The sequence below is a fragment of the Bubalus bubalis genome, chromosome 8 (genome assembly GCF_019923935.1).
Source record: "Bubalus bubalis isolate 160015118507 breed Murrah chromosome 8, NDDB_SH_1, whole genome shotgun sequence".
NCBI classification, from domain to species: domain Eukaryota; kingdom Metazoa; phylum Chordata; class Mammalia; order Artiodactyla; family Bovidae; genus Bubalus; species Bubalus bubalis.
The window spans coordinates 19,033,302-19,056,101 of NC_059164.1; the positions used below are offsets into that span (position 1 = coordinate 19,033,302).

The 22,800-nt window shown below is 37.3% G+C and overlaps 1 long non-coding RNA gene across 1 annotated transcript in view; it reads left to right on the forward strand.

The window, feature by feature from the left end:
• The window catches only part of LOC123466048, a 28,865-nt gene extending 10,850 nt beyond the window's left edge, over positions 1 to 18,015 (forward strand). The window contains exons 2-3 of the long non-coding RNA XR_006641302.1: positions 13,880 to 13,956; positions 17,131 to 18,015. This is a non-coding gene — a long non-coding RNA (uncharacterized LOC123466048). The remainder of the gene's footprint in view (positions 1 to 13,879; positions 13,957 to 17,130) is intronic.
• Positions 18,016 to 22,800: the final 4,785 nt, after the last annotated feature.

The following is a 22,800-nucleotide window of genomic DNA, read 5'->3' on the forward strand; positions in this document are numbered from 1 at the left end:
AAGTAAACTTCATTTTACCTATGGGAGCATAAAGTTGTATTAATACTGAAATTTTATTATGGCTTTTCTTAAAGCAGCAGTATATGAACATAATAGAAAAAAATTATGAATCCATTTATTTTGGGTTTTGGCAAATGATACTGTAACTAACAGGGTCATGGTTCAGGACCAACATGCCAGTATGTTGACAGTAAGTCTAATGACATACGTAAGCTTGAGGTGCAGGAGGTACGGTGCAAATTAAAAGGTTATCTTTCTTCAGGCCTCATATCCATACATAAACCGAGATGGGACATATAATTTATCATTTTACCTGGGATGTGTTTGTGAGTGAAAGAGGCACTGATTGTAGTTACAACATAAAACTGTCCAGGGAAAATTGGGATATATAATCATCCCAAGTGTATACGACTCGAGTTGTAATGAATGAGTCAGCTGCTTTTTGGCTGGCATATTTTGGAGACTGGTTATACCCTGGCCACTTTAGACACTGGTGAGGGGGTAATGCCAGTGATTCTGTATTGTCTAGAGTATCATTACTGTTTTCAGACTTTTGTCAACAGTAGAGGAAAAGGCTTGTTTTTAAGACCATTTACAATTCTGTGTCTTAGCATGTAGCTCAAATAATTAAACATACATTTGTTTGTTTAGGTGTAATGGGATTGAAATTTTGCTTACAAGTTTGATGTAATAGACCATGGAAAGGCAATAGTCCCACTAAAATAGCAAATTGAAAAAAAAAATACAGGATTTTTTTTTTTAAAGAAATTGCACTGCTTTATTAGTTAGGAGAATAGATGAAATAAAATTCCAGACAGGGAAGAGCCTTTCCTAGATAGGTTCATAATTGCCAGCCATTTTCTTCTCTAGGGGCATTTCTTACTGGGTCCAGGAACAAGATTGGTCTTAATCTAAACAGAGGAATTCTGCTGAGGGAGAAACTAGGGCTTTTAAAAAAGCTTTTATAACATATAACATAAACTGGAGCTTTTTAAAAAGTTGAGGTATAATTGACACAGTATAAATTTACCACGTAAGTTTAAGGTGTACAATGTTTTGAACTGATGCATTTATATCATGGTAAGATTGCCATTGTAGCGCTGTCATGCCACATAATTATCATATCTTCTAGTGGTGGGAATAATTAAGATCTAGTCCTTTAGCAAGCTTAATATTTGTAATACAGCTTTTGTTGTCTATAATCATGTACTACGTATTAGATATCCATGACTTTGTCTACTAGTTTCAATTATATATTCTTGTAATTTAGTGAAATATAGTTGATTTACAATGTGTTTAATTTCTGCTATACAGCAAAGTGACCCAGTTATGTGTGTGTGTGTGTGTTTGTGTGTGTATTCTTTTCATATTCTTTTTCATTAAAGTTTATCACAGGATGTTGAATATAGTTCCCTGTGCTACACAATAGGACCTTATTTGCAAGTACATACTCATATTCTTATTCTTATCCCTTCCCCCAACTGCTCCAGCTTCTGGTAATTACCATTTTTTTCAGGTTTGGTTATTTTTTGTTTGGTTACTTCTTTTAAAAATTGTATAAGATAGTATGATTGATTGAATTCAGAGGGGACCCAAAAGCCTAGTTCCTTTTTCCCCTGAGACATTGCTTGGAGATGGGGTCACCACCTGTAAAAGGTGAAATTTCTAGCAATTGTATTGCTTCCCTGCTGGCTCAGAGGTAAAGGGTCCCCTGGAGAAGGGAATGGCATGACACTCCAGTGTTCTTGCCTGGTTAATCCCATGGACAGAGGAGCCTGATGGGCTACAGTCCATGGGGTCACAAAAAGTCTGACATAACTTAGCAAGTAAACAACAGAGATAGGTACTGCTTGAGAGAGAAGGCTTGTCATGGCCAGTCTCCACATCAAAATACTTGGCATATGTTTGATACATATTTGCAATAGTGTGGATTAGGAAACTATTGAGTTCAGCTCAATATCCAGAGGCAGAATAGAATCTCCTATAGTTTTTCAGGATTAAAGAGACAAAGACCTTCCAGAGCCTACAGCAAAAGTCTAGAATGCCCAGGACTAAGGAACATTTTAAAATGAATGGAGACTTCATTTGACTGAAATTGCAACCTAGACCTGACTCTTTAAATCTCTGATTAGATTCAAATAATCAACTTTTTTATTATCTACTTGAGAGAAAAAAAGAATAACATTTCTTTGGGGAAAATAACATTCTCAGCGGGTGGTACAATTATTTTTTATACAATGTAAAATATACAATAAAAATTATGAGACTATGAAAAGATAGGATAATACAACAAATAAGAAAGAGCAAAAATAATCAGTAAATGCAGACCTCTAACATTTCTTGTAAGGCCTGTATAGGGGTAATGAACACCTTTAGCTTTTGCTTGTCTGTAAAACTTTTTATTTCTCCTTCAATTTGAAATGATAACTTTGCTTGTAGATCATTCTTGGTTGTAGGTTTTTTCCTTTCAGCATTTTGAGCGGTACTGAGTCAGTCCTCTCTGACCTGCGAAGTTTCTGCTGAAAAGCAAGCTGGCAGACATACGGGAGCATTTTTATGACCATTAACCTCAAACTCTTCATTAGGTAGATTGCTTCTCTCTCTTTTTAGTTCTTTTTCTGAGGGTTTGTTTTGTTTTCTCTCTTGGAACATAACCATCCGTCTCCTCATTTTACCTAGTCCTGCTTATTTCTTTGTATTAGTTAGGTTTGTTATATCTCCTGCTCTTGGAGACATGACCTTATATAGGAGATGTTTTCTGGGACCCAGCAGCATACTGATCTCTGGCCATTACAGTCACAAACTTCAGGGTCTTCCCTATGTGGGCTGTATGAACCTTTCTGTTGTGTTGGGGCCGACTGCTGAAGGTGCATTGGTGGGTAGAACAGACCTCCACTGCAGCTGGCTGTAAGGCCGTTGGTGTTTGACTGCTATAGCCATGCTGTGGGTAGGATAAGCCAGCAGCACAGCCGAATGTGCGACCTGGTGGCACATGACTATTATAGGTATGCTGATCAGTGGTAGAATGCCATTTTTAAAAGAGATGGAAGGAAAACAGTGACCAATAGAGAGTTTTATACACAGTAAAATATTCTACAAAAAATAAAGTTACTGCTGCTGCTGCTAAGTCGCTTCAGTTGTGTCCAACTCTGTGCGACCCCATAGACGGCAGCCCACCAGGCTTCCCCGTCCCTGGGATTCTCTTAGATGCTATTATCTTATTATGTACTTTAGGAGAGAAAAAGGAAATTAGTGGAAAATATGGTCAAATATGAATAAAGATTAGGTAATGAGTGTTAATGTTTTAGTTTTGAAGTATTTCAAATGCTGACATTAGGGAGTTCTGAGTGAAAGCCATAGAGAAACTCTCAGCACCATCTTTTCAGCTTTTATATAAATCTCAGTTCAGGTCAGTCGCTCAGTTGTGTCCGACTCTTTGTGACCCCATGAACCGCAGCACGTCAGGCCTCCCTGTCCATCACCAACTCCCGGAGTCCACCCAAACCCATGTCCTTTGAGTCAGTGATGCCATCCAGCCATCTCATCCTCTGTTGTCCCCTTCTCCTCCTGCCCTCAATCTTTCCCAGCATCAGGGTCTTTTCAAATGAGTCAGCTCTTTGCATCAGGTGGCCAAAGTATTGGAATACAGCTTTAACATCAGTCCTTCCAATGAACACCCAGGACTGGTCTCCTTTAGGATGGACTGGTTGGACCTCCTTGCAGTTCAAGGGACTCTCAAGAGTCTTCTCCAACACCACAGTTCAAAAGCATCAATTCTTCGGCGCTCAGCTTTCTTTATAGTCCAACTCTCACATCCGTACATGACCACTGGAAAAACCATAGCCTTGACTAGATGGACCTTTGTTGACAAAGTAATGTCTTTGCTTTTTAATAATGCTATCTAGGTTGGTCATAACTTTCCTTCCAAGGAGTAAGCGTCTTTTAATTTCATGGCTGCAGTCACCATCTGCAGTGATTTTGGAGCCCCAAAAAATAAAGTCAGCCACTGTTTCCACTCTTTCCCCACCTATTTGCCATGAAGTGATGGGACCAGATGCCATGATCTTAGTTTTCTGAATGTTGAGCTTTAAGCCAACGTTTTCACTCCCCTCTTTCACTTTCAAGAGGCTCTTCAGTTCTTCTTCACTTTCTTCCATAAGGGTGGTGTCATCTGCATATCTGAGGTTATTGATATTTCTCTTGGCAATCTTGATTCCAGCTTGTGCTTCTTCCAGCCCAGTGTTTCTCATGATGTACTCTGCATATAAGTTAAATAAGCAGGGTGACAATATACAGCCTTGATGTATTCCTTTTCCTATTTGGAACCAGTCTGTTGTTCCATGTCCAGTTTTAACTGTTGCTTCCTGACCTGCGTACAGGTTTCTGAAGAGGCAGGTCAGGTGGTCTGGTATTCCCATCTCTTTCAGAATTTTCCACAGTTTATTATGTTCCACCCAGTCAAAGGCTTTGGCATAGTCAATAAAGCAGAAATAGATGTATATAAATCTAAAATGATTCAAAAATACAGATGAAATAAAGAAATTAGATAAAATCTGAGAGTATTTGTCACGAGTAGAAGTAGACTGTAAGATATGCTAATAGAAATTCTTGAGACCAAAGGTAAGTATTAACAATTCCAGATGGATGCATAAAACTAGAGAAAGAAATGGCAGTGGAACGTGTAAATATATGAGTAAATATCAAAGGATATAGGTGTTTAACAATACTATCTTTGTGGTTTAATTTTTATATTAATAATATATAAATGTAAAATATATGACTGTAATGTCATAAACATCAAGTGGCATGTAAATTGAGTTAAATTGTTACAAGGTTATTGCATTATTTAAAAATGATAAAAGTACTAATCTTAAGAGGATTATGTGATGGCAAAGAGAATATTATAATCCCTAACTTCTAAAAATAATAACAATGTAAAATAAACAAGCTAAAGAAGAAATAAAAGGAAACTTTATTAAATTTATTGAAAATGTATTGAATTCTAAAGAAGGGAGGAAAAGATTAAAAAAGAACCAAAGACCAGATGGAACAAAAAACAGTTATTGAGATACTGTTAAATGCAACTGCATTGGTTATTACGTATAATGGAGTAAGCACTATTTAAAACACAAATGGATTATAAAAATGAAATTCAATTATATGCTTTCTACAGAGATCCATTTAAATATATAGATTGAAAATAAAAGGAGGAAAGAAGGTACACCAAATAAACAATAGCAAAAATTCAACATGGCTATAATAATATTAGGCAAAAAAGAGTGCAAGAAATATTGAAAGGCATGAAAATGATATTTCATAATGAAAGAGGATCAGTTAAGCCAGAAGCCAAAAACAATTCTAAACATGTATGCACTTAACAAAACAGCTTCAAAATATATAAAAATTGACAGAAGTAATTATGACTGTGGATTTGTCTATTTCTCATTTTAATCCTGACAGTTACATTCTAGATCTTAATCTGGGTAGTAATTTCATTTCACATTTGTGTTCAGTGTATATGGTGTACTTCAATTTAAAAGTGTATAAAAATATATTATAGGCTATTATTAAATGTTTAATGCAGTATATTTCTTTTATGTTTTACCAAATACCTGAAATTAGTGAATAGTCCTACATTACACCTTGCTAAGTCACTTCAGTCGTGTCCAACTCTGTGTGACCCCATAGATGGCAGCCCACCAGGCTCCCCCGTCCCTGGGATTCTCCAGGCAAGAGCAATGGAGTAGGTTGCCATTTCCTTCTCCAATGCATGAAAGTGAAAAGTGAAAGTGAAGTCGCTCAGTCGTGTCCCACTCTTAGCGACCCCATGGACTGCAGCCCACCAGACTCCTCTGTCCATGGGATTTTCCAAGCAAGATTACTGGAGTGAGGTGCCATTGCCTTCTCCTAGCATGTTTAAATGACATTTGGTGAAGAGGTCACAAAACTCATCATAGTTGTGAGGACTTTGTGACACATAGTATATGTAAACTTTCCATTATTCTAAAAACATAGTGAGAAGTATTGGTTAAATAGTATTTTAAGATATTCCTCAAGAAATTATCTTCTTTATAAAAATTATGGGAAAAAGATATTACCATAAATATTGCCAGATCTAGGGAGACCAATAAACTGTGGCTCAACTTTGAGGAACTTTTAGGTAAGCAAGTTCTGAAATTCATATTTATTTTCTGGCATCCCATCAAGCAAATAAATTATATTCTTTAATATACTTTAGTTTCATTAAGTTCTCTTAACAATTTTTTAAGCTATTAATGACCTATATTTTCCATATGAAACACTTGCATTTGCTGGTAGATAATACATGCCATATGTTTTTCATGGTTGTTGCTAATGATAATTTAGACAAGAGTTTGGAAAACTGCTTGAGAAATCTTTGTGGTGTGTATAGATGGTCCCTGAATTATGATAGTTCAAAAACAGTTTAAGAATTTTAAACTTTGCAGTGGTGTGAAATAAGTTACATGAGATATTCACCATTTTACTATATAATAGACTTGTGTTAGATAATTTTGCCCCATTGTAAGCTAATATAAGTATTCTGAGCATGTTAAAGCTAGGCAGGACTAAGCTTGGGCATCCCATCTCTCTTTAGCATGTAGTAAGAAAACTTACCTTACTGACTGTAATGAGTAACTTGGACATTTAAAAGGGCTTTAATAAATTTATAAGCCTGTTTTTTTTCTGTTACTTGATGTAATACCTCAAACAAATTTGTATTTTCTTGTCCACAATTCCCAGTGTATGATCATTTCCTCAGTGATCAGAGATTTTCACATTTCCTTGAGGAGAGTTAAGATTGTTGTAACTGGAATGCAACAAAAAGAAAAATCAATGGATGTTCAGCCTTTGACTTCTAAAATAGGCTTTTGAAACTCACATCAAAATCAGTATTTTCAAAAGCCAAAGACTGCATAACAAAAACTGAGTTTGATTGAAGGAAAAACAGTCTATTGACAATCAAAAGGGAAGACTCTGAAGGAAGTAGATACAGATACTAGGACAATGACAACAAATAGAAAAGAGAACAGAGAAGAGTTCAACTACCCCACCTTCTAGGACACTAGATGAACCGCGACTAGCGTATCAGTTAGGAACTGTGTTTGGTTGCATGTAATAGAAATCAGCCAAAGTTGCCTTAACCAAGCATTGGTTTATTTAAAAAGAAGTCCAGAAAAGGCATTGGAGGCTGGCACAGCAGTTCCTTAATATCAATATCAGAGCTCTATCCTTCTGCTCTGTTACCCAGTTATCTCTATATGGTTCTCCTTTACATGGTGATTTCATGGTCACAATATGCCTGCTCCAGCCCCATATTGGTGTCCTAGGTAGACAGAAAATGAAGAAGGACACAGAAAACAAAACTCTGAGAAGTACAATTAGGTATTAAAGGCCAAAGTTGGTTCTTCTACAGTTAGTTGCAAAGAAGTCTGGGAAATGTCTTTTTTTTTTTTTTTTAATTTATTTTTTTTTAAGTGGAGTTTCCCCAAAGAAAAGTCATATTGGGCTAGGGATAAAAGAGTGAAGAGTGGATGGGAAATACTTTATGAGGGTGTTGAGAGACTTAAGTCTTCCCCAAGGGTTTCACATGGAGAGAAGCTGAGTGGATATCAGTATGCCAAAGCTGTGAGCTGTAGGTAATCTGTGCAAAGAATCCTCATTAATTTTAAGAAGGGAGGGGGCTGGGGAGGACTTTCCATTGACGTCTGCCTGAAGCTTTCTGAACTGCTCCCTTTGGAACTGGCTTTTCAATGGTTAGAAATTCACAGCCTCAGAAATAGAGAGTGGGTTTAATGACATATGGGTTTACCTGGTGGCTCTGTGGTAAAGAATCTGCCTGCCAGTGCAGGAGACGCAGGTTTACTCCGTGGATCAGGAAGATCCCCTGGAGGAAGGAGTGGCAACCCACTCCCATATTCTTGCCTGGAAAATTCCGTGGACAGAGGAGCCAGGCAGGCTGCAGTCCATGGGGTCATAAAGAGTTGGAAATAACTGAGTGACTAAAAGTTTCAACACAATTTTTCAATAACAGCTTGTCACACAAGGACCAGACAGGCCAGGGGAGAAAGGAAAATTGCTCTTCTTTTCAGCAGGACTTTATGGGGACAAAATTTCCTCCCACTCACCCCTATGAATAAATATTATAGACTATCTCTTTTGTGATTTAACATGTTTTCTTAAACTCTATAGCTCAAATGTCAGTTCTGAGAAAATTTCTGGGATGGAAAAATGTGGAGAAGGAATGGGAAAAAACTCAAGAGGAACTTTCAAATAAAGCTGTGCCTGAGTTTAATACTGCAATAAATTCAAGAGACTTTCACCAACTATTCACACTACAAAAGCACTTAGAAATATTCTTGGACAACTTTTGGGAATGACCTTCATCATTGCTTTTAACCTTTGTGTGTGTGCTTCCCGTTACCTTTGTTTGATTTATATTGTCATCAAAGTTGTTAACACTTCTGTTGCAGGGACTTGCCGTAATGGATGTTCATGGGCTCACCATTTTTTTAAAGAGTGTTGGGCAAACAAGATGTTTCCTCTCACAGACTATCCCAGAGAGAACACATTGTAAATAAGTAATGCCTCCTAAAAAAAAGGAAGGGAAAAAAGAATGTGTAGATTTTGATAAATATAAGCCATTTTTATTTCACTTCCATAGTTTCTGAAGTGAGAGACTAGATATTCTTTCTCCACCCAAAATGCATTAGATGGATACTTCCAGAGGTGTGCACTTTTATTATGCTATTCATTTGATTCATGATTCATAAAGCACCTTTGCACGAAAGCTGGCCTGTGTCTAAGCCAACACGCTGACTTTAAAGATATACTTGGCCATAATTCTCTGTGCTCTGACTAGAGCAGCAGGGAATGCCAATTGCATTTAAACTCCTAGTCTTTCAAAGTAAAATTTAATAAAGAGAAGCTTATCTTATATATTGTTGGTAAAAGTAAAGAGAAGACAGGGATGAAGATGCCAACAAAAAAAGAAACAGAATTGCTCTCTTCCAGAGTTGTGTTTTTTGGGGAAAAATGATTAATCTTATCATTCTCGCTATTAAAATATTTCTCCCACCTTTAGAAAAATAGCATTATCCTTGCAGAAAAGGTTTGTCAGATGTTTTATTTTTGGCTGGAATCAGAATTCTATGATTCTGATTGGCTACTGTAAGTTTTAAAATCTAAGAACCTCATTAGAGTCAACAGTATATATGGGCTTTTAGTGGATGGGGAGTCTCCCTGTTTATATTCTTGACACAATTCCAAAAGTACTAGATTCCAACAACCACAGACAACTCTGCCCTCCATTTGTTTTGTTGAGCAGAGTAGTACACACAATACCAATAAATTCTTTAAATGGTTTTTCTTATATAATAGGCTTTTACTCTTGGTAACATAATCACAGAGGTAAATAATAGCAGTTAGAGCAAAGTGAAGCCATGTAGCTAAACGGAGAACCAACTATCACTCTTAGCATTCTTCCCCACTAGAGCTAAAAGCTTTAAAATAAACGGTTTTTAAAGAAAAATTTTAAAATTCCCCTAACAAACGATGGCATCTTTGAGGAGATAAATTTCCTATTAAGCATATATTCAAAAGCTTTAAACATATGCTAAGTGGTGAATAAAGGAAGAAATATTTTGTGTCTAGCACAAGCAAAATTCTTTGGATTTTATATCTAGGGCCTTGGTTAGCAGTTGACATTATTGGTGAAGAAATTAGAATCTCATAAATTCTACCTTAATTTTCTATGACTTGTTAGGAAATGCTAACCCAGCCTGTTACCTTTTTCTACTGTAACTTGGGCACCAGGCATATATGGACGGAAGTCTAGGGCCTTCCTGATTAGCAGCGAAGTGGCTCTTTCTTCATTTATTCCTTTTTTTCAAAAATAATAACCACTTTTAAATAATACATACATAGCATTTTTATCTTTTAATTCTTACAATGCCTTGTAGGCATCAGAGTATGTGATATCATTCCCATTTTGCAGATGTGTGTGAGATCTTAAGACCTGAAAAGGTAAGGTGACTTACTCATGCCTAGAACATCCTAAAGATAAGACTAAAGTGTCCTAAAGTCTGGAGTCTCTTCTTGCTGTCAAACATTTTGTGGCTTTCCATGCCAGCAAGATTGGATGACCTCCAGAAATGTAACTGGGCCAATTGGCTTGACTTCCAGCATTGGTTGAACCCAGCTGTTCACTCACCAACCTGGAGGAGGGGAAGATCAACTGAAAGAAAAACATCTGATTCCTGTCCTGAGCTAGCTCACTCTCTCCTACAGCTTTGGCTGTTTGAGAGTAGGGATTCTGTCTTCTGGGGTAGTTTGATGTCTGGCACAGAGCTCTGGAAAGCGATCTAATGAAACACTTGTAGAAACAGATAAAGAGCACTTTACTTATCTCTGTAGTGCTCAGATCACTTAGTTGTGAGTGAGCAATGCCTAATTGCACGGAGATTGCTGTAAGGAATAACTAAATCAATTCACATTTGATGTCAGAGTACAAAGCTGATGGCAGCTATATAGTAACCAGTTAAATGCACCTGGATATTCAGTGCCATTACCTTCTCTGCCATGAAGTTGATATATTGATAAAAAATGACTTTAGTTATTAGATGTTCATTTTAGAAAGAAATATTCTATATTTAAGAGTGATTTTTCTATCTCATTAATGAGGTACTAATACATATAATTTTCCATTGGTCATGTATGGACTGTGAAGAAAGCTCAGCGCCGAAGAATTGATGCTTTTGAACTGTGGCGTTGGAGAAGACTCTTGAGAGTCCCTTGGACTGCAAGGAGATCCAACCATTCCATCCTAAAGGAGATCAGTCCTGGGTGTTCTTTGGAAGGACTGATGCTGAGGCTGAAACTCCAGTACTTTGGCCACCTCATGCGAAGAGTTGACTCATTTGAAAAGACTCTGATGCTGGGAGGGATTGGGGGCAGGAGAAGAAGGGGACGACAGAGGATGAGATGGCTGGATGGCATCACCGACTCGATGGACATGAGTTTGAGTGAACTCTGGGAGTTGGTGATGGACAGGGAGGCCTGGCGTGCTGCGGTTCATGGGGTCGCAAAGAATCGGACACGACTGAGTGACTGAACTGAACTGAATATATATAAAAGAAATTAAGATCTCATTAATGAACCCACAAGAATAATATTTTGCAAGTAGTAAATACATCACACAATATCATCTAAGAGTTGGAAGAGTCCTCGGAGAAGTCAGGTATCCTACCTGATGCATGAATTTCCTCTACAACATCCTGAATGCTATCTCCAGCCTCTACCCAGGTTCCAACATGGACAAAACCATTTTCTTAAAACAGTTGATTAGAGTGCTGGATTCCTGTAATTGTTACAGCCCTTTCTAATACTGAACTTAAATCTATTTCCTCTGGATTCCACCCATGCTGCTAATCTCTTAAAAAAATTTTTTTTCTTCCCTTCTGGGCAGTACAATGGCTCTAAACGTGCTGGGCTGGCCTTTAAACTTAAATTGAAAAATCAATGGGTGGTACAAAGCATATGAGTGTTTAAATATGCTTTATGAATGGTTATTTGAACTGGATCCTTCAAAGAATGTAAAAGGGATAAAGAAAATTTGAGAATGCTTCATTTTTTTCTCATTTGTTCTATTTTTAAGGACCCCTATCACACTATTTCACTCGTCTAAGTGAAACAGGGATCTTTGGACTAAAGTGAAAGTGAAATGAAAGTGTTAGTCGCCCAGTGGTGTCCAACTTTTTGCAAACCCATAGACTGTAGCCCACCAGGCTCCTCAGTCCACGGATTTCTCCAGGCAAGAATACTGGAATGAGTAGCCATTTCCTTCTCCAGGGATCTTCCTGACCCAGGGATTGAACCCAGGTCCCCTCATTGCAGGCAGATTTTTTACCATCTGAGCCACCTGAGATGCCCTGGAATTCAATTATCTATGGGCGTGATTGGTATCTAGTGAGTAGTTCCATTTGTAGTAAAAAATAATGGTGGATGGGTGAGGGGGTGGGTAGGAAGAAAATGGTTTGTTTTATTTGAGCACCTAACCGAAGAATTGAGATGTAGAGAGAAGCATGGTGTTTGCCTGTCCTACTGTCTCTACATCAGTCTGTAGAGCTACAGCAAGAAGGTGGAGGACATGTTTGCATGAAGGGCTCCCTGAGATATGAAAAGAGTGAGGGTCCTTTGGCTTTCTCACAACTTACAAAGTGTGACCTGAGTCATAAAGGTGTTGTCTTTGCACCTCTTTGAGTTGCTGGGGATTTACTACTTTGAGAGGTTTCCAGTGTTAGCATTTTGGTCTGGATAAATTGCACTGGGTGGAGTTAAACAAGACATTATTCCAGATAGTTATAATAGGGAGAGAGAATGAACTCAACTTCAATAGGACAAAAGGTCGGAGGTTTTTAAGTAGTGGGGTGAGCTAATGGAAAGTAACTAGAGGTTATTAGTGGGGAGGTTGGGCCATGTGTTTTGTCCATCTGTGTTTGCTACTTGGCACTTACTGAAGTCAGGCTCCTACCTCCTACAGAGATAAAGAGATAGGTGTCCTGTCTTTCCCTATGATTGTATTTCACAGGTATGACTCCCAAGTCCTTGAGAAGGATATTTCTGGGTTGTAAAACTGGCAAGAGACTGGGAGAAGATTTACAACTTAAAGGGGCAGAGAATAAAAATAAAAGTTTTCCTCAATAAAGGGTCTAAGAAAAGGGAGATCAGGACACTAGAGTGAGGAAGAAGCCCATGTGAAGTTAGTTAGTCGAGTTGAGCGAACATTAAGGCTGTCTTGGTCAGACATCAGTGTTCTCGTGGAACGCGGCTGTAGTAGCAGCACTGTGAGGCTCTGCCCTCACGTGGTGTCCAGGGAGTGGGCATCACTGAAACGACAGGGTTGGGGGATGCGTGAGGCACCCCTGGAACTCCCAGAAGTGTATGGAGGGGTTTGCAAAGAAGTGAGAGTATGTGTAATGCAGGGAGAGGAAAGACCAGTGCAATTTGGGTTATTGCCGTTAATGAGATCCCACAGATAGCCAACAATGGCAAGGCCTGGGAAATACTAGATTACTGAAGTCAAACATTTTTAGCTCACTTTGGAACTTACTGCATCATTCACTTTGGAACTTATTGCATCCTTTAGTCCAGGAGGGCATGTATTGTGACATGTTGCTTCTTTGTCCTTCATACAAAGGGTGCTGTGGTAGAATGGAAATAACATTTCTAGACAATGAAAAGAGGATTTTTGTTTGTTTGTTGTTTTATTCTACCATTTACCAGCTAAATAGTCTTGTGTGCGTGTGCTCAGTTATGTCCAACTCTTTATGACTCCATGGACTGTAGCCCACCAGGCTCTTCTGCCCATGGGATTTTCCAGGCAAGAATACTAGAGTGGGTTGTCATTTTCTTCTCCAAGGGATCTTCCCAACCCAGGAATTCAACCCACACCTCTTGAATTTCCTCTGTTGGCAGGTGGATTCTTTACCACCAGCACCACCTCTTTCCTTTACTTCCTTGTGAGAAAATTGGGGATAGTACATCTACCTCAGACTTGTTATCAGGATGTAATCAGTGTACCTGATATCCTTTGCAAAGCCTTATGAACAGCAAGTATGATGTATTTCTTTTGACTTCCATTACTTAATGGAAGTGTCTCATCCATTACTTAAACACAACCTTCATGTGACCCCAATAGGGTCTCTTTAGGGACCATTGTAACTTTTCATAATCAGACTAGTTCTCCTACGCTCTGTTTAAGCAAACTTACTCTAGTTCCCATTCATCTAAGTGGCATATACATGTTCTAAATAGATTTTTTTTCTCTATTTTCATCTTTCATGCTTGATCCATCTCCCAGCTCACCAAGTTCTGGACTTGAACTTCTGTGTTTTCTACAATACTCTCTCTCAGGAGGTCTTTTGTGATAAAATAGAAGTGAGTGGAAGTCCTGCCCCTCACACCCATACCTGAATACACATGTTGCTAAAAGATCCCAGTGCTTGCTTAGTGATTTTGATGTTTTTAATGGATCTATTTGAATTTGACTAAATTATGCTATGTAGCTGTAAGTTTCTCAACATCAAAATCTACACGTGATAAATCAATCTGGTTTACAGAATATCTAGAGAAGATACCAAATAAAATTCTGTGCTCCTTGATAGAAAATGTGTGCGTTGACAAGTAAAGAAAAATCATTGTTTGGTGGGAAAGTTAAACATTTGCTTATCAGAAAAAATAAATAAATTCTTAACTGCAAAGGAATTGCTAATTTTTCCATTAAATACTCAGGACAAAGAAATAACTATTTTGAGAGGTCTATCTAATGATGCAGTCACAGTTACTATGTTATTTGGCCCTTATTCTGTAGCAATTTAGTCTGAACAAGACCCGAGTGTATGCTATTCTTTGGCTTTATGGTCCTCTAACCATAGGCACTGATGGCATTCATGATTATAGATTAAATAGGGCCAACTCTTGTCAGTAATATGTTGGAAAACTCCCACAGCGATGTCTATGGTGCAGCTGAACAATGATGTTGGGAGTGTGTTATTTTGCTTTAGAAAAAGCTACAGCATTCCAACACGGGGTTCAATGCCTGGTACTGGAAGGCTCTTCTCTATTTGATGTAAATTAAACCTTGAGTACACTCTGCCTGGTATTGCAATTAGCATCTGGGGCTGGACCAAATTTTAATTTGTGCAATTGCAGATTATTTACTACTGGATAAGAACTAGACTCCGTCATATCCTCACTTCGTTATATAATTTTGCCTGGGGTTGTGAAATCACTGTTGCATTCTGCCACTGTGTGCAGCCAGTGGGCTTTTAGAATTTTCAGCATGAAAGGCTCTCAAGAAAACATGAAACTCTTAACATAAGGTTATCTCCAGGAGACTACTTTTTGGTTTAGTTATGTGATTGCTTTTGAACAAATGTATTTTTCTTTGGTTCTACGTAGTGGTTTTTACATTAATGGACTTTTATGATAGGTTCTCAGATCTTGTACTTTCAGTTTTATTTTTTGGAGGGCTAAAAGTTTCAGAATGAGATATTCTGGGAGATATTTTCAACTGTTTTGAGTTGAAAAATAAGTTGATCAATTAGGCAATTGACAACTCTAATTGAGTTGATCAATTAGACATCATTTTGCTGATTTGATTTTTTTTTTTTCCCCTGCAAATAGCATCAGTAGAAGGCAAATGTTGTTAAGAGAAAATGACATTTTTTGGACGAAAGCTGCTGGATAGTCTAATTTTTTAAATTTACTGATGAAATCATTCACATTTTGAAGAAAGTATTCACTGAGGTGCAGTATTAATTGGATTCTTTGTGAGGTGACAACAAAGGCCTGCTTGGTTTATACCAGTGTCAGCAAATCAAAACCTAGAAGCCAATTGAGGACACTGCCTACTTTTGTAAACAAAGTTTCACTGGAGCGTGGCCATGTCCATTTATGTAAGCTCGTTCTGTGTCTCCTTTTTAAAAGACTGCATGGCTTATAAGGCTTAAAATATCTATTATCTGACCCTTTCTAAAAAAAAATATGCCAACCTGTGGTTTACACTATTAACTTTTCTTGTGGAATCAGAGCAGAGTGTGTACATCCTCAAAACTATGGGAAAATCAAACCACATATTTGACAAAGAGTTAAACCTCATTCTTTCCCATCCCTTGTACTCTGGATAGACATTTGTGGAAACCACAAGCGAACCTCATCTCTCCTGTGAAGTCCCAACTCTTGTCTATGACTGTGGCACCAGAAATTGTTGGATTATTGATTTTTTACCTAAACCCTTGAGAATGTTTTGAACCCGATGGAGACAATATGTGTTTTCAGCAGTGTCATATTTTAGACTGCCTGTTTAGAACTGACCCTGTGCTACAGTTTGCACTTACGTTATAAAACTAGAGCAACTTATTTCTTTTATTATTAGCTCAAACTAATCACACACCCTTTTCCAAACTATCACTGTGGGCTAATCAGAATCTACACCTGCATTTTGGAATAGGGTTACTTACCCCTGCATCACTTGGGAAAAGAGTGGACACCCGCTCCTCCAAAACTACCCTTTTCTGTCTATTTTATCTTAGGTTCCCTAGCGCAGAATTTGAGAGAGGGATACATGAAGGTAGTCATTTGGGGAAATGATATCAGGCAATAGGAGTCAAGGGACTGGGAGTGGTAAAACAGAGAAGGAGGTCAAGTTAATTCAAGAGTTGAGTTATTAAAATTGAATGCTGGTTACTGTTATGGGTACCTGGGGCTCAGTCTGAGAACCTTTGAAGAACTGTGTCTGTTCTGTGAATATTTTTTCATCTCAGAATTGTCTGCTCAAGACATGAAAAAAATTCTGTTTTTCTATTGGTTGCCAAACCCAATCCATCAACAGTTGCCCCAGAGGCCACTAACCTCCTTACATGTACAGCTTGAATACGCTGCAGAATGGGTAAACAGGCTAGTCTTGTGTAGGGGTCTCAGATGATGAAGGTAAAGGATTCTAGAGAAACAAGAGACATACTATGAAACTGAGTCCAGGGGCTATTGCTGCAGCTGGGTGACCTAGCAATGGCCAGGACAAAATGGTGGGCCAAGGGAATGCAATACAGGATGTAAAATATGTATATTTCTCTGCTTTTCTTAAGTTGCTACCTACCTCAAGGGCTGATATCTATAACCTAGATCACCTAATCTCCTTTGCTATCTGGCTTCTCATTGAGTCTTGGTACCAGGAGACATGAGAGGAAATCTGAAGGCAGGAGGGGAAAAAAAATGGTGAGGTATTATTCTCCCCAGCTTCCTCCTGTTTGGGCTGCCACTGGCACAACTCCTCTTGGGTAGCTAGTCCAGCTTCTGTGGCTCCAGCTCTCTTTGGGTTTTGGTAACACCATTCTCTTTATTCCAAAGGCCATAGCTCCTTCTACAAGACCTTCTCCTGTAGCTATAGCTTTCCCTTGGGTTCAATAACCTCTTGTCCCTCTTTTCCTTCAGGCCTGAAGTAGGTTTTAGCTCTCTACCGTCACGGATCCTTGGAACCTACTCAAACCACTCGAAGTAATCCTTTCATTGAACTCTCGTCTATTTAATCCTTTTCTTCATTTTCTGTCTAAGCAAAACTGACGAGTGGGGTGCCATCGCCTTCTCCGAGTAAAGAAGGGGAAACATCTTTTGGATTGGCATTGAAGAGACTCCATAATTCCTGCTACAAGGGCCAAAACCAACAGAAAGCTTGCCAGTATATTACTGGCTTCAATACACTTTGAAAAATGGCATAGAGATGAAATCCCTCTTATGGGGCAACTTTCACATTCAGCGGTCCCTATTCCCATATTGTGGGCTGTTGAACTGGGAATGGTATATTTTAAATTTTCATGGCATTTTTTTTTCTTCTTGTAATATTGACATTTTTCCAATGTAAAGAATTTAAGCAATATAAAAGGCATAAAAATGAAAGTGAAAATCTCCTATAACTCAACCACCCATAGATAAATATTAACATATTGGTGTTATTCCTTCAGACTCTCTTAAGTGGGTCTATAAAATAAATGGGAATCTCCATTTTATGTTTGGAAGGAGGACACTATGAAAAGTGGAATGAGGTGAGAGGAAAGAAGGAGAATTAAGTCACCTTGTTTCTGGGTAAGCATCAAGTTTGGATGTATCTGTTATTATTCAATGATGTACAAACAAGAAAAGAGGAAAAAAAAGAGAAAGAACAAATATTTACCATCCCCTCCAAAGAAACAACCCCACAATTCAAGAATCAAAGGAAAACCAAGCTTTAAAAAAAGACCACATTTTCCATGGTTAAATACTTATGACAACTTATATGTCCATCATGAATGAATTATGGTGGACTCAATCAATGCTACTTGCTCACTACTTAATGAACAGTGTTACTTCAGTGAATGAATGTGATAACCATTCTGTGATACATTTAAAGATGTGTTTATAAACATGTAGAAAGATATTTGTTCTTTGTGCACTACTTTGAAAACAGCATTGTTAGTGGAATGAAGTAAAATATTATATGCTAATATGAAATGATGTTCAAAATATGTTGAGTGAAAAAAAGCAAGGCTTACAGAAAGTCATCTATATTAAAAACATATACATCTAAATGCTTGTATATGCATAAAACATTTCCAGAAGGAAATGAGAAATTATTAGCAATATTTGATTATAGGAAAGGGATAGATATTTGGGATAAGATGGAGTTCAGTTCAGTTCAGTTCAGTTCAGTTGCTCAGTCATGTCTGACTCTTTGCGACCCCATGAATTGCAGCACGCCAGGCCTCCCTGTCTATCACCAACTCCCAGAGTTCACTCAAACTCATTCCATCGAGTTAGTGATGCCATCCAGCCATCTCATCCTCTGTTGTCCCCTTCTCCTCCTGCCTCCAATCCCTCCCAGCATCAGAGTCTTTTCCAATGAGTCAACTCTTCACATGAGGTGACCAAAGTACTGGAGTATACTACCAGATGGAGACTGGAGACTACCTCTTAATTACATACATTTTGTAATGTTTGATTGTTTTTCCTGTTCACATATTATTTATTCAACTAAAGATTTACTAGAGGGGACACAATCCCATCTTTATTATGCACTCAATTAACTTTAAAAAGATACAGATTCTCTTAAATGAGAGAAGAAAGTTGATATTTTTAAATATGGAAAAGGGATTTCTACACAGTTGTAAGTATAAAGGGAAATGACAAGAAAAGTTTGAATTGTAAAGAAATTAAAAATATAATGAGAAAATTTAAAGTGTATGTTAGAAGCAGTGCAGATAAGAATTATCTTTCAGAGAAGTAACCAGTGACTTGGAAGACAGCTTTTAAAAATTCTCCCAGGATTCAGAGGATAAGAACAAAGAGAGGGAATTAACAAGAATGAAGAGCACAGGTGTGAAAGGCACGTGTTCAACCTACATAATATTGGTCTTCCAAGAAAAGAGAAAAAACTGAACCCAGCAAACATCAGGAAATAACAGTGTAAAAACTTTCTGAGATGAAGAATATCCTGAAACAGCACATAAGGCAAATTGGGCAAAAGGAAAACAACACCTAAACATATCCTGGTGAAATTTTTGAATTTCAGTAGTCAGTAAAGTGTCTTCTGCACATCCAGAGAGAAAAAAATGGAGGGATATGACTGGTTTTGATCTTTTCCAGCAAAACAGTGAACATTAGATACCAGTGGAGCAATGTTGATAGAATTTTGGAGTAGGAAGAATTTGAGCTCTAACCAGGAATTTCCTATTTAGTTATGGTATCATTCATGTGTAAAGAGAGAATTTTTGTTTAGCATATATTGATATGTTTGTTATAAGCTTTAGAAAATATATTCCACATTTTTCCTGGTGAAAAAGATTGCTCAAAGATAAACCTAGAATTTTTGTTGTTGTTGATACACACAAGGTTATTCTAATATTTAAATGGTTAAATGAAACGAACTAGAATAGCTACAACAATTTGAAAAATGATAAATTGGGAGAAATCAATCAATTGGAGAAACTACCCAATTTCTACAGTATTAAGACTGTGTGTTATTGGCAGAAGGACAGACACATGAATCAACGAACAGAATAGAGAACTGAGAAACGGACCCACACAGAAATGCCCAATTGATTTTTGACAAAGATGTAATCCAATGGAAGAAAAGCAGCTTTTTCAACAATGGTGCTGGAGCAAGTAGACATCGATAGACAACCAGAGAGATATACCTTTGGAAAGCCCAAATCAATCTACTTTGGTTTTGTAAAAGCAAAACAAAAAGTGTGATCAACATAGCAAAAAACAGGGTAAAAAAAGAGTTGGCATGCAAGAGTATGCCTACCAAGTGGTAAGCATAAAACATATTGTAAAAGGGAACAGAACAAGACCAAATAAATGAATTATGATACATTTAAGAGGGTTAATGTTTTAAATAAAATGGAGTTGTTCAGGTATCATTAACAAGCCTGTATAAAACAAAAAGAACAAAATAAAATCTAAAAATTTAACCTAAATGCTATCTAAGAGATACACAAGGAAGGACCATTTCATAACTCATAAAAAGCACAAATAGCAATATTAATATCAAAGAAAATAGAACTGAAAGCAAAACCTGCTAAAAGTGACCAGAAAGTTCTTGCATAGATTTAATAGTAATTAATTTTTATGTAGTGAATAAAATACCATCAAAATATGTAAAGCAAGGTAAAAATATCAGGAGATTTTAGACGCACCTCTTTCAGTTTTTAACAGATCAAAAAGTCAAACATGAAAAAGTATATTCTTATTATAAAAATATATTAGTATATTATTAGTAGTATATTGTTTTATGAAACAGTTTATAATAGTATCTAGTAGTATATAATGGCATGTATATTTATAATATAGGTATACTATGAAGTATATAAAATAATATAATAGCATCTAAATAAAATATAACATTTCATTGTCATATTTCTAACTTTTTATAAACAGAATATATATTTTCGTCAACTCAACAATAAAACATATATAAAAGTCAGAACTTTATAAAACATTTATAAAAGTCCACAAAGAAATTATAGTAAGTTCTAGAAATGGAATTATAATGGATATATTCTCTGGCCTTAATGCAAAATAAACCAGATATTAATAATAAGGAAGCAAAATATCCCTGTTTGAGATTAAACAAGCATCATTGCAAACTATCCTCCTGTAAACTAAGTTAAAGAAAAGCTCAAATCAGTTGTTAGCAAAAATAATAGCCAGGATGACATTAAATAATATTAATTGCATACTCTCAAAGCTGTATTCAAAGGCAAATTCATAGTTTAAATTTTTCATTATTAAACAAGAAAAAATTGCTTAAACTATTAAAGCTAAAACCAAATAACATGAAGTTAACCAGATACCTAAGTTTATATAAGCCTCATGAGGACATGGACCTCTTCTTTTCTGTTTGGGGCTGGGAGCCCACCAACATCCTGAACCTAGTTCAGGCCACTGATAAATGTTTGTTAAATTGCTATGTGAATGAGTGATTACATAAGTGAATGAATAAAAACAGAGTTTGTGGAATAAAGACAATTAACAGAACTGAAAAATATAAGATTTTCCTGATGTCTGTTCTCACGGCAAAAAGACAAGCTGAGCCGAGTGTGGTCTTAGACACACAGGTGGAGTGCACCAGAGGCCTCAGTGTTCATTTCTGGAATGTTTGGTGCCTGTTGCGGGATAAAAATCTGTCCCAGACAGGAGACTTGCCTCTGGGAAGAGGGACATCATGGCAGTTTAGTGCACTGCAAGAGGCAAAAGCCATGCTTCCCTCTCTTACTGCTTACCCTCGAAATCTTTGAACAGGTGCCGAAGACTTCCATTTCAACCCGAAAATAAAACCCACGCGATAACAGAAGTGCTTGAGGCTTACTTTGAGGCTTCTTATAGCAAAAATGTTTCCTGAATGCACAGTTTGAAATAGAAGCTTGCTGCCCTGCTGAGGGCTAAGTAACTGAGGAGAAGGGGGTTTCATTGCTACGGGAAAGAGTGCAGGATCATTAAAGACTCATTTGATTGCGTCAAACATTTTCCCAACATTAATTCTCCAGAAAGAAAGAGAAACAAGTAGGATCTCAAATTAATGACACATCGTTGAATATATTGACTGTAGAGAGAGTCACTTTCGTGGTTCCCTTTGTTTCAAGTCACTCAGACTGGCTTCCTTCATTTACGTGTACAACATCCCGAAGTCTTCCGATGCCGAGATGAAATAAATCTTTATCACTGTCAACCCCTAGTCCTCAAAAAATTGTCACTTTTTTTGACCTGTGAGGGGATCAATCAAGTTTAAATGAAAGCCTTAATTTTTTGAAATATTGAAATAATTACAACTTTTTGGTCATAGCTCAGGATCAAGTCCCACCTACCTGGTCTTTCACTTAAAAAAGCCCAACATACTTCTTTTAATCAGAGAATTTCCCACGATCCTGTTTAGAATCCTAGCCAAACCTAACTTCACAGGTATTTCACATAGAGACTAGTTTGCCTTTTTGCTTTTGTTTGGAAAGTCACCTTTGTCAGGGCTGTAATTAATTCTTGCCAGACTAATAGTGTTCCCTGTGAATCACACAAGTCTTGAGGGGAGAAAGTTGATAATCTAATAACCATAGCAAAATGAGACATCTTCACCTTCCAGACCAGGTATTTGGCTCTCTCTCGTCTCTCTTTTTTTTTTTTTAAGGCTGACACAGCTTGGTCTGTAGTTACATGATTGCTGCTAGCTGTAGGGAAAATAAAAAAAAAAAATAGTTCATTGGCTTTCTTGAACACCATCTTCTGTTTCTGTTTTCAAATACAAAGTCAGATTCTGAGTCATCCCAGCCCTTTACCTGGAAGCAAAAGCTTTTCACTCAATAAGATACAACAGCTTAGCTTGCATGAGGTTTTTGGGAAAAGGCCAGATATTCAAAAAACCATCTGCTTGCACTGCTCATAAATCAGAGAAATGATTGCCCTTGATCTGCAGCCATTCCCCATTATAGAGGATATTGGTTTCCAAAAGATGTCACAGCATATTGAAATGAGATGGTCTGTTCCAAGCAGAAAATTCCTCTTCACCATTACATTATATAGTGGAGTAGAATTATGTTGTGTTAGCCCTCAAAGGCAGATAGGATCTCAGAGAAGATACAGGTGGAAGGGTGACTATAAATTTTGCAACTAGCACAAAGGACAAGTCACTAAATTTTTGTGTGTGTGTGTGTGCTTTACTTCAGTCAAATGCTGTAAAAATTTGAAATGATTGGAAGC